Raw genomic sequence first — 13,713 nt, forward strand, 5'->3', positions numbered from 1 at the left:
GGTCCGGTCCCAGGTCGACGTGCACATGCACCTTCCGCCGACCACTGGTGACGACATCGATGTACTGTGGAGACCTCACGCCCCACGTGTTGAGCAATTCGGCGGTACGTCCACCCAGCCTTCCGCATGCCCACTATACGGCAAACTGGCTGACACTGACGGCGGCGGTGCACAAATTCTGCGTAGCTAGCGCCATTCGACGGCCAACACAGTGGTTCCTGGTGTGTCCGCTGTGCCATGCGTGTGATCATTGCTTGTACAGCCCTCTCGCAGTGTCCGGAGCAAGTATGGTGGGTCTGACACACCGGTGTCAATGTGTTCTTTTTTCCATTTCCAGGAGTGTATTTTCAAAACACATTAAAATGATAGGAGGAAGAAGGGAAGCAATTATGACTAATGACACTTATCTCTCCTCCTCTTACCACCTAACTGCACACTCACACCATCCTGCACCCACACTAAGTATTTTACATTTTCATAGTATCTAAAATAATAATATCTTACATCAGAGACATGAGTCACAGGTTTTGGAATACCAAGAGGCAGCTATATTTTTAAAACACTATGAGAATAAATAATAGGAGGAACATGACAAACAGTTATGAATAGATACACTAATCAGTCCTTCGTCTTAACACCTAACAGCTCACTCGCCATCATACACTCTACTAAGTTATACTCATTACAGTAACATACTAGACACAAAGTATATTCTCTCTATACTGAAAATGGTGAAAGTTTTGTAACATCAGAGCTGAAGTAATGAATATGTATTGGGAGAGCTTACATGTGCTCTAGTTAGTACTGAGAACTTGCTTAGTGAAGTTAATAAAGAGCGGACAACTATTAATAAAAACTATGTGCATTTTTTACTTTCTTTGTTTAAAATATGTCCTTCCACCATAGTTTTAGTTTCCTTTTGTTTAATAACCTATGCAGCTTGTCATTTCCATTTTACAATAATTGTTAAGCAAAATATTAACATCTGTCCAAACAACAGATTCACACAATTCCTGTGCTGAATGTTTGTGACAGACATCTACTGCAAAATCATCATTGGCCATGACACAATCAAGAATTAATTTACATACTTTTTACCGTTGGTTTTGAAACCAGATAAAGGGATCACAGTGTTGATCTGATAATAGTTCCCACGTGAAAAAAAATTACTATCAGCATTTTCTGTGGATATCACAAGCCACATCAAGATCTTTAATTAGTTTGTGTTCAGCACTACATGCCAGCTGCTTATCTGTTGTTAAAAACAGAGCACAGTTACAATACTTTAATTTCTTTCCTGTGCTGTAACAACAGTATCCAGCAATGAATGTAAGCACTGATAATTCTGGACCGATAATTTCCAAATCACACTAACACTTAATTTACAAATATCTGATGCTGAGATGTCTCAGGCAACATCAAGACATTCAGACTGAACACAGCTTTGTAGAGATCTAATTACAATTTTCTTAGCTGAGTCATCTTGTACAAAAACTCTAACAAAGTTGATAATCTCAGCTTTTTCTCTGCCTCAGATATTTGCCACATTGACACATGGTGCAGGGATCCAGACAATCATCGATACAGTCCATACCTGGTTTCCGAGGCATCAGTCTAAAATTTTGCAGGCAGCAAGTATGACATTTTAAGTTTTGACAGATAATATTTTCTCAGTTCTAATAATGCATATGTTGCATGCTTGAGTACCAAGTGTATTTCCTTACTGAGCTTACCACTTGACAAATTCATGGAGCTCCAGTTGTCTAGCCAATTTAGAAAATTTTCTAGAAATTTACACCTCTCATTATCCTTGTGGTTTGTTAGAGGCTTTTGTATTTCCTCTCTAAGTATAAGGCCTTTCAAATGGAACTTAATAGTCACAATTTTCCACCATGTGCTTATTATTTTAATAAATTCAACAGTTCCTTATTAATTTTAAATGTTATTTGTAAGCCCTAACTCCAGTAAAAACAGTTGATGTTCTCATTGAAAAGCAAGTGTTACATTTTTTTTAATATATTGAAGAGGGCCCCAGAGCTTTCATACTTAAACCTATTCAAATTTCAATAATTTGTTTGTTTCAATGTCAAATATGGACCTAATTGCAGAAAATTAAGTTTGCATTCTCACAGAGGTGTTTCCAAAGCTGAGGAAGCAAAATGTCAGAAGTTAATCCTTCAAATTCACCCAGTTATTTCTGATGCATTTATAAATATGTACTAGGCCTATAACATAAAACAAGGGAAAGCAGTACTAAGTTGTGGCGGAAATTGGAAATTTGTGGTAAGGTCTTATGGGACCAAACTGCTGAGGTCATCGGCCCCTAAGCTTACATAATACATAATCTAATGAGGTCTTATTTGACCAAACTGCTGAGGTTATCGGCCCTAAGCTTACATAATACATAATCTAACTTAAACTAACTTATGCTAAGGACAATACACACACCTATGCCCCAGGGGGGGACGCGACCCTCTGATGGTGGGAGCCACACCAACTGTGACAAGATGCCTCAGACCCCACAGCTTTTGAATATTTTCAAAATTACTAACAGCTTTTCTATTGATCGAATTATTGTCAGAACAGATACAAATAATCTTTAAACCTAAGTCTTCCAGCCCAATCAATACTTTTTTATTACATTGAACAACTGGTCTGCAGTCATTTTAATTACAGGCAAGGTGTGGACAACATCTTTAAATGATGAAATTACACCTTGCATCATAAACACATGAGCAGTTGTTGCAAGAGCTGTGGTATCATGTGCCATACCAACAAAAATTCTTCCTTTGTAGTCGATGGCTGGCTTAACGTGTAAGTTTAAGGACATAAATGCTTATCCTGTTGAGAATGGTCTTTCAGATCATGGTGCACAGCTGGTTACAGTACATGGCATAGCTCCATGCAGTATATCAAATCAGAATTTCAAAGCAGTGCGTTCATTTAACAATATAAATACTGCAAACTTTAGGGAAAGGCTAAAGGAGCTAGACTGGGATCAAGTGTATATGCAAACTTGAAATATAACTTATTTCACGATACATTTTTAAGGGTATTGGAAAATTGTTTTCCCAAGAAAACAGTGAAACATAATTCCAAGAAAACATATAAAAAACCTTGGCTAACTAAAGGAATAAGAATATCTTGCAACCGTAAAAGAGAACTGTATCTAACAGCAAGAGGGAGTACTGACCCCGAAATTGTTCAATATTATAAAAACTATTGTGCGGTACTAAGAAAAGTTATTAAAAAGTCCAGAAGCATGTGTATCATGTCTGAGATCAGTAACTCTGATAATAGAATTAAAGCAATTTGGAATATTATTGAAAGGGAAACAGGGCAACCAAGAGCACAGGAAGACTTTAGTGCCATAAAACTGAATGACAAGTGTACTAACAAACAATCTGAAATTGGAAATATTTTCAATAATCATTTTTAAATGTTGTGGAGAAAGTAGGATCTAGATCTTCACTAGAAGAGGCAAGGCTTCTAATAGAAGAGGCCATACCTGTGCAGTTTGAAACAACTGTATTTCCACGAACCTCTCCCTCTGAAATTAGTAAAATAATAAACTCACTGAAAAGTAAAAGCTCTTACGGAATTGATGGCATTTCCAGAAAGATACTTAAAGCTTGTTCCCCACAGATAAGTAGGATTCTCAACCACTTATATGTAATACCTCTTTGAAGCAGGGTGTTTTCCCCGATAGACTGAAATATGCCATTGTAAAACCATTGCATAAAAAGGGGGATACGTCGTATGTCAACAACTATCGCCCAATCTCTCTTCTGACAGCTCTATCAAAAATTTTTGAGAAAGTAATGTATTCAAGAGTAGCCTCCCATATATGTAAAAATAAAGTACTAACAAATTTGTCAGTTTGGTTTTCAGAAAGGCTTTTCAACAGAAAATGCTATATACGCTTTCACTGATCAAATATTAAATGCTCTGAATAACCAGACATCACCCATTGGTATTTTTTGTGATCTCTCAAAGGCCTTTGACTGTGTAAATCATGGAATTCTTTTAGATAAGCTAAATCATTATGGTTTGAGGGGGGCAGTGCAAAAATGGTTTAATTCATACTTAACTGGAAGAATGCAGAAAGTTGAAATAAGTGGTTCATGTAATGTTAATACAACAGCTGATTCCTCAAACTGGGGGGCTATCAAGCACGGAGTCCCACAGGGTTCGGTCTTAGGTCCTTTACTGTTCTTGATATACATTAATGACTTACCATTCCATATTGAAGAAGATGCAAAGTTAGTTCTTTTTGCTGATGATACAAGTATAGTAATAACATCCAAAAACCAAGAACTAAGTGATGTAATTGTAAATGATGTTTTTCACAAAATTATTAAGTGGTTCTCAGCAAACGGACTCTCTTTAAATTTTGATAAAACACAGTATATACAGTTCCGTACAGTAAATGGCACAACTCCAGTAATAAATATAGACTTTGAACAGAAGTCTGTAGCTAAGGTAGAATTTTCAAAATTTTTAGGTGTGTCCATTGATGAGAGGTTAAACTGGAAGCAACACATTTATGGTCTGCTGAAACGTCTGAGTTTGGCTACGTATCCTATTAGGGTTATTGCAAATTTTGGTGATAAGAATCTCAGTAAATTAGCTTACTATGCTTACTTTCATTCACTGCTTTCGTATGGTATCATATTCTGGGGTAATTCATCGTTGAGTAGAAAAGTATTCATTGCTCAAAAACGTGTAATCAGAATAATTGCTGGAGCCCACCCACGGTCATCTTGCAGACATCTATTTAAGGATCTAGGGATCCTCACAGTAACCTCACAGTATATACACTCCTGGAAATGGAAAAAAGAACACATTGACACCGGTATGTCAGACCCACCATACTTGCTCCGGACACTGCGAGAGGACTGTACAAGCAATGATCACACGCACGGCACAGCGGACACACCAGGAACCACTGTGTTGGCCGTCGAATGGCGCTAGCTGCGCAGAATTTGTGCACCGCCGCCGTCAGTGTCAGCCAGTTTGCCGTGGGATACGGAGCTCCATCGTCGTCTTTAACACTGGTAGCATGCCGCGACAGCGTGGACGTGAACCGTATGTGCAGTTGACGGACTTTGAGCGAGGGCGTATAGTGGGCATGCTGGCGGCCGGGTGGACGTACCGCCGAATTGCTCAACACATGGGGCGTGAGGTCTCCACAGTACATCGATGTTGTCGCCAGTGGTCGGCGGAAGGTGCACGTGCCCGTCCACCTGGGACCGGACCGCAGCGATGCATGGATGCACGCCAAGACCGTAGGATCCTACGCAGTGCCGTAGGGGACCGCACCGCCACTTCCCAGCAACTTAGGGACACTGTTACTCCTGGTGTATCGGCGAGGACCATTCGCAACCGTCTCCATGAAGCTGGGCTACGGTCCTGCACACCGTTAGGCCGTCTTCCGCTCACGCCCCAACATCATGCAGCCCGCCTCCAGTGGTGTCGCGACAGGCGTGAATGGAGGGACGAATGGAGACGTGTCGTCTTCAGCGATGAGAGTCGCTTCTGCCTTGGTGCCAATGATGGTCGTATGCGTGTTTGGCGCCGTGCAGGTGAGCGCCACAATCAGGACTGCATACGACTGAGGCACACAGGGCCAACACACGGCATCATGGTGTGGGGAGCGATCTCCTACACTGGCCGTACACCTTCGGTGATCGTCGAGGGGACACTGAATAGTGCATGGTACATCCAAACCGTCATCGAACCCACCGTTCTACCATTCCTAGACTGGCAAGGGAACTTGCTGTTCCAACAGGACAATGCACGTCCGCATGTATCCCGTGCCACCCAACGTGCTCTAGGAGGTGTAAGTCAACTACCCTGGCCAGCAGGATCTCCGGATCTGTCCCCCATTGAGCATGTTTGGGACTGGATCAAGTGTCGTCTCACGCGGTCTGCATGTCCAGCACGAACGCTGGTCCAACTGAGGCGCCAGGTGGAAATGGCTTAGCAAGCCGTTCCACAGGACTACATCCAGCATCTCTACGATCGTCTCCATGGGAGAATAGCAGCCTGCATTGCTGCGAAAGGTGGATATACACTGTACTAGTGCCGACATTGTGCATGCTCTGTTGCCTGTGTGTATGTGCCTGTGGTTCTGTCAGTGTGATCATGTGATGTATCTGACCCCAGGAATGTGTCAATAAAGTTTCCCCTTCCTGGGACAATGAATTCACGGTGTTCTTATTTCAATTTCCAGGAGTGTATTTTAATTCGCTTATGAAATTTGTTGTTAATAATCCAGCCCAGTTCAAAAGTAATAGCAGTGTGCATAGCTATAACACCAGGAGAAAGGATGATCTTCACTATGCAGGGTTAAATCTGACTTTGGCACAGAAGGGGGTAAATTATGCTGCCACAAAAGTCTTTGGTCACCTACCAAACAGCATCAAAAGCCTGACAGATAGTCAACCAACATTTAAAAATAAATTAAAAGTATTTCTACATGACAACTCCTTCTACTCATTGGCTGAATTTTTAGATATAAATTAAGGGAGGGAAAAAGACTAACTTAAGCATTAGTATCATGCAATATTTTGTGTAATGTAATATCTTGTACAGACATCTTTCATTAACCTGACACGTTCCACATCATTACGAAGTGTCGTATTCATGATCTATGGAACAAGTATTAATCTAATCTAATCTAATCTTCGTCTAACATGAATGTCACAAAACAACACTGATGAGTTTGGTTTGGTACTTTCTCCCTACTGTAGCTAGAAAGTTTGGACTGTTAGGATCAACATTAATATTTGCACAGATGTTTCTAATAGTACTAAGATGAGGCAGAATAATATTTTCAGTGCTCCTTATGAATCTGTAAGCATGGCCCGAAATGAAAACCAACAAAGAAGCAAATACTAAAACATGGGGAGGAAACCTTTATCTCTCAGAACGCCAAAAGCTTAACTGAAACTGGCTTCTTATGAATTCAACAGCAGATTTAATTTTCCCACCACATGTCTTGAAGATGTTTTTCTTCCTTTTTTCACGCTAAACTTTCAACAAATATTATATTTTCTAGCTCACAGATTTTACTCACAGTTTTTGGAACTTTCATGGAAGTAATTTCACAGCTCTTAACATAAATGCTTACACTGAGTTCCTGATTAATAATTATGTACAAAATATGATATGGTGTTATTTCACTGTCTACATAAAAAACAGTATATATGAACCATTCACTGCTTTTGAGCACTTTTCGCTACAAGTAACAGAGTCGATGTTCTTTACCAGTTCTTGAAGTGAATTGAAGGAAAACTTCTTATTATCTTCTTCTAGAGATTTAATACTGTTCTCTGTGGATGCTCTGTCAAGAAGCTTCCCTTTGCTCCTGTTTTTCAGAAGGAGATTATTCTTTCGAACTATACGAAGGTCAGTTAGGAAATTTGTTTGGAACTACGTTTTCTCGGAGTTGCGGCTCGCTTAGTGGTGCGGTTAACGTAGCCCCAGTTTTCCAGTCTACTGCTTGTGTTTCCCACAATATATCGCCTTTGCAGAAGTGCAAATCGCAGACCTGCGAAGTGAAAAACAATATACTGCACGCATGTCGCTGAAACTTTTACTGATACTCACACTTCAACTGCCATATACTTTCGTCGATAAGTACGGCTTAAAATGAAAGGTACTCACCACAGAATGCTTGATTAACGAAGTTCTCTCTTTTGATCGCAGATAACCATTTCCTTCGCGTATTCTCATCGCCTGGAAATTTAAAAATGTGAACCTTCTTCTTCTCATCGTAATTACTGTCACAACCAGGAACACAATACTTATTCATCATGGTGATTATCTCTTCTGAACTGCTACAGGCAGTATACACTTAAAAGCACAGAAAAGCAAAAGATTCCACGAGGGAATTCAACTCACTAACACTACAGCTCCGAAACAGTTATTTACATGGCTTCACATAACATTTCTACAGACACCTAGGTTGCGCTACTACGGGTAGGTGACACTGGCCTTATACCTGAAGTCACTTACCTGCTGGCAGAGAGTTGCAAGGCCTTGTGATTTAGGTGGTGGTGCATTAGCACGAAAATTTTCGCTCAGTTTTATCGAATTTGTAACTTGTAATGTGGAATAATTGTAATTTATTATTTGATTGTTTTAGACCTCAGGTCACTATTTGAACTGCTTAAGCTTGTAATTATTAGCATGTTTTGTTCCTATACAATATTATAATTTGTATCTATTACCATCTGTAAGTAAGTGTACTGTCCTCATGTATAATTACGACTCGTTCTCTTGTATACTGGATCAAAGAGACACGAATAAATAAATAAAACACTAAATACCATTTTCTACATCTATACCCTGCAAACCATAGTGAGGTGAATGGCAGAGGGTGCGTTCCACTGTACCAATTATTAGAGGTTCTTCCTATACCATTCAGTTACGGAGCGCAGGAAGAATGGTTGTTTGAATGCCTCTGCGCGTGCAGTAATTATTCTAATCATATGGTCTTATCTTCTCGATTCCTAGGTGAGCGACAAGTTGGGGGTTGTAGTATATTTCTAGAGCAGCCATTTAATTTCGAATAAATAACAGTGAAGTTTCATTCCATCCTGTCTCATTTCTTTCCGTTGTCGGTTTATGTGAGTGCACTATTTTAAAGGTATTGTGGAATGTTTTCTAGTTCCGTTTTGTCCTGTCAGGTGGGAATCGAGCGCAATTGATTTGACAGTATTTCGAGTAGTACAAATCGTAGTCAAGTAAGAGAATGAATATCTTCAACTTTGAACTGCTTGTCGTGCTGAGAACCTGTCCTTGGGTGTTTGTTTGTAAACATATAATTGGCCACCAATTGTGTAAACAGACGTGCTTTAGTCATGTGAGATCAGTGTGAAATTTAGTGAAATTTTATAATGACTTTATTAGAAGTGTGAAAATCTCTGTCAATACATTGATTTTCAATGCCTGAGAAAGTAGTTATGCGTTTTTGAAATTGTCGACCACGTATATGATTCAGATTTCAAATATGAAGTACGAAGTGATATATAAATATTGACTTTTAACCCCGTGTAAGTATCAGAGTGTTTAATTGTTTGTATCCAACTTGTATTTTTATGTTACGTTTGTTATATACAACATAATTATTGAACGGATTATTTCGCTCATAAATTACTGTAATTTTCAACTCGTACTTTCAGTTTTGTATATAAAGTGAGTCAGAAATATCATCCAGCGATTATTAATTTTTTGTGCTTTCCACTGCCCGTGGATGAGCCAAACATGTCATATATAATTTATGAGTGCAAAATTATTAAACATATGTGTCCAAGTAATTTAATTAGTTAATTTCTTGTTCTGATTATCATTTTCACGCTAAATCTTAATGATGTGGAACGAGTCATTTTACAGGCGTGAGTTAATAGTTCCTGCCCACTGCCACTTGCCCATTATAGTAATAGAAATTTTTCTGCAGAATAGAAGGAATAGAAATGTCCATGCTGTATTTTGAGACATTAAAGTATTTTGAACGTCATAGATGTGCGTGCTTTACATTACTCACAAATTACTTATCACTATGAAATATTCATTGCCACCAATGTAGCAAAAAGAGATAACTTTTTATGCTAGATTGGAGTTGGTCGTGAAATATGTTCAGTTATTTACTGTGACTCTTTTGCTAATTTTAATCATTAATAATGGTATTATAATTATCTTTTGATCTGTTGTCGTATACATGGAAGCCTGAGTAGTAAAGTTGCACACTTTACCATAAGAAAGAGGTGTATTTCATACATCTATAATGCAAATAATGTTAGTATTTTAGGTCCTTTAATTTTTTAAGGTTTTTTGTGATTTAAGTTTCTTTGTGGATATGGTATCTTTTCTTATTTGTTTATAAAACTCTTTGTAGAGACCCACATGCTTTATCACTCCTGATTGGTATTTTTTTCTAAACTACTATTTCTATATCATATCAGCCAATTTTGGTCACATATTGGAGCTTGGCATCCCAGATTTCTTTGATGTTTAATATTGATAATACCTAGCGCTTACCAAATACTGCAATTTCTTACAGCTTTTGACCAAGCCAGTGTTTTGATTTTGTGTTTCAAAACATGAAAAGTAATGTTCAGTGTCCCGTAGTTTTTAAGAAAAATTTAAGTGTAACTTAAGGGTTATTGATGCTATAGAGATGACTGCAGTGTCACTTTAAGAGTTCTCAGACTGTACTTTTATTTTACAATAAAACATGTTATATGGTTCAAAATGATTAAATGAAGAGACAGGCCAATGGGACACCTTCTTGGATATCAAGGAATATTTAATTTTGGATGTAAGGGAATAACAGTTGTAGAGAGAGACCAAATACTGACTACAGTAAGCAGGTTCAAATAGACAACAGCCTGCATCTCGTGGTCGTGCGTTAGCATTCTCGCTTCCCACACACGGGTTCGATTCTTGGCGGGGTCAGGGATTTTCCCTGCCTCGTGATGGCTGGGTGTTGTGTGATGTCCTTAGGTTAGTTAGGTTTAAGTAGTTCTAAGTTCTAGGGGACTGATGACCATATATGTTAAGTCCCATACTGCTCAGAGTTCTCATTCAGCATGGTTGCTGCCACCTTTCTTCTACCTAGAATGGTATTAGTCCATCTGCGTATGGTGGTCTCACTGCCATGCTCTTCTGCAGCCCTAACCATGGATTCAAAGGTCATATTGCTAAAAGCTCACCCCCCCCCCTCCTCCCAATATCCAGGAAGATGCAGAAAGCTATTTCCTGAAAGTGTAAAACTTTCTGTGCCTGGTGAGTGGGTGAAGTGCTGTATCACTTGATTTCCCTGGTTGATGTGGGTGTCAACTTACTTGTAGAGGAACCTTAGCTAGCCTCTTCTTCCTACCATGCACACTAGTCAGTTTTTGTAATGCCCCTGTAAGAATGGAGGACAGACTGACTGTCTCATATTTTTGGCCTTGTGATCAGTTCTCACTGGCTTTTCAGTTCTCCCTGGCTTTGGAATGAAAATAACTCTCACTGCCCTCCAAGCATTAGGAACTATTCCTGCTGCTAGGCTGACCCTAAACAGTCTATATAGGAGTCTGATTAAATCCTACTTTGCTTGTTGCAGTAGAACTGTAAAGATACCATCTGGGCATGGCAACTTGAGCAGTTGAAACATTTCCATGGCCCTGTGGGTTTTTTGTAAGTCAGAGCATTCTATGGCAGATTCCCAATTTTCCCTGTGGTTACTTCTAAACAAGTGTCTCTCTGGGACAGACTCCTGCTCTGTGTTATATGATGGAGTGCACTGAGGGAAGTGAGTCTTGAGGAGCACATCCAGCATCTCACTCGCTGTCCTTGTATTCTCACCATCCTCCTTCTTTAACATACTTCCTGGATTAGTTGCTGTTCTAGTGAGGATCTTATGAACTTTAGCACAAGCAGGTATACCTTCCACTTCCTCATAGAATGCATTCCAGCAAAATAGCTTTGCTTGCTTCATTGCAAGTTTTTGTTTCACAAGGGCCTCCTGATGTTTTAGCCTATGCCCTTTTTCCCTTGTGAGGTTAAACAGGCTTCTTACTCACTTACTTTGCACTTCTGGATTCCTGTTTGTGCTCTTGTCAATGATTGGGCAGTTTTCTAAATATGAGGTCATAACGGCAGCTGTTCTATTTACCAGTCTCCTCACTTCCTGGAGAGTAGTAGTACTTTCACTCATGCTTTCTTCCTCACATTGTTTGGTGCACATGGTCACTTAAGTCCCTTAAACAGAAGTCCGCAATTGGCATGAATGAAATTACATTCTTAACATAAATATGTGTTCTGGAGTTCTGTAGATTTCTAGTATAAATCAGCTTACCTCCAGTTCCTTCTAAGCTTGACTGCCCCCCCCCCCCCCTCCCCCAATATAGATGGGGTTCCTGGATCAGTGCCACATCCACTTTATGTCTTCCCAGAAGATGACTAAGGGTGGCCGTTGCCCCATTACTGTGTTGCAGTTTTACCCTGTAACACTTGTAGCCTCCAACTTGCTGCCATGGTCACTTCTGATGTCTTTGATTAGCCTGGCAGCAACCAACCTGTGAGAACCCTAAGTACAATTTCATGTCTTGTTCTCACATTGCTGCCAAGGATTTTTCACTGACTTCCATCACAAGAGTTTGGCTGTCCAGTACAACCTTTTGGTTGATTACCCTCCAATCCTCTGTCAAGGATTTAAGGTTCTGTGCTTTTATTTTCTCAAACAAAGTCTTTGGAGGAGAATCCTTGAGAATTTTTGGTACAAAAATTGATGCCTTGAACAGATTGTCCACTGTCTTGACCAGCATCTTCACCACCTCCCGCAGAGATATCTTGGGCCCCATCTCCTTAAGCTATTCCACTGTTACCAGCTCCTCACAGACAAAGATAAGAGCACCTGTGTCCAGGTAGACCCTCCTGAATTTGGGTTTTGGACTGTTTGCCCCCACCCCTCTCCCTTATCTGATTAGTCTCTTCACTCCAAGACAGTCTCTTTTTTTTTGGGGGGGGGGGTTAGGGCAAAGACGTTTTAGTTCCCTCCATTTATCACCAAAATGTAAAGGGGATGATGTGTGCTGCTCATGTAAAAGGACCATACACTGAACTTTCAGAAAAAACCTTTTTGTAATCTGAAAAACGAGGAGTGCATGCTGCATCACTGTACTCCGGGTCCTTAAGAATATGAACTCTATAACTTTTTACTAGAGCTGGACTCCTTACAAGATTCTGAAATTTATCTTCAAGCAATGGATCCAAGTAGGCTGAGCTATGTTGGACACATTAATGAAGACATTCAGTGAATTTATTGAGTATCTCATGCAAAAGCTTCAAAACTTGACACAACACCATCACATATTAAAATCTCAGAGGCATTACTTAAAATTTACCAAGGAACACTCTCCGATACTTCATACAACATTATAATACATGTTGCACAAAACTATACATGTTTGCTTCAAGATGCAATACAAGAATTTTACTTACAGAACATTCAAGTCACCCTTCATCATTTTGCTGTGTTCTTTAAAGCAGGGGATTGCTGTGTCATGTAAGTGATTGTTTGTAGCATGATACAACCACATTCTGTTGTTGTTGTGGTATTCACTCCAGAGATTGGTTTGATGCAGCTCTCCATGCTACTGTATCCTGTGCAAGCTTCTTCATCTTCCAGTACCTACTGCAACCCACATCCTTCTGAATCTGCTTAGTGTATTCATCTCTTGGTCTCCCTCTACGATTTTTACCCTCCACACTGACCCACCAATACTAAATTGGTAATCCCTTGAAGCCTCAGAATATGTCCTGCCAACCGATCCCTTCTACTAGTCAAGTTGTGCCACAAAATTCTCTTCTCCCTAATTCTATTCAAAACCTCCTCATTAGTTATGTGGTCTACCCATCTAATCATCAGCATTTTTCTGTAGCGCCACATTTCAAAAGCTTCTATTCTCTTCTTGTCTAAACTATTTATTGTCCATGTTTCACTTCCATACATGGCTACACTCCACACAAATAGTTTCAGAAACGACTTCCTGATATTTAAATCTATGCTCGATGTTAAGAAATTGCTCTTCTTTAGAAACACTTTCCTTGCCATTGCCAGTCTACATTTTATATCCTCTCTACTTTGGCCATCATCAGTTAGTTTGCTCCCCAAATAGCAAAACTCATCTACTGCTTTAAATGTCTCATTTCCTAATC

The 13,713-nt window shown here is 39.6% G+C and overlaps 1 protein-coding gene across 3 annotated transcripts in view; it reads left to right on the top strand.

The window, feature by feature from the left end:
- The first annotated feature begins 8,740 nt into the window (after positions 1-8,740).
- LOC126267049 (hepatoma-derived growth factor-related protein 2-like) overlaps positions 8,741-13,713 on the top strand; it is a 48,390-nt gene continuing 43,417 nt past the window's right edge. For 2 of the 3 annotated variants that reach the window (XM_049971892.1, XM_049971899.1), the window contains exon 1: positions 8,744-9,062. The gene's annotated coding sequence lies outside the window, so the exon portion shown is untranslated. Of the gene's footprint in view, positions 9,063-13,713 lie in introns of all 3 variants that reach the window. The other variant, XM_049971882.1, reaches the window with a different exon arrangement.

The sequence above is a fragment of the Schistocerca gregaria genome, chromosome 1 (assembly GCF_023897955.1).
Source record: "Schistocerca gregaria isolate iqSchGreg1 chromosome 1, iqSchGreg1.2, whole genome shotgun sequence".
NCBI classification, from domain to species: domain Eukaryota; kingdom Metazoa; phylum Arthropoda; class Insecta; order Orthoptera; family Acrididae; genus Schistocerca; species Schistocerca gregaria.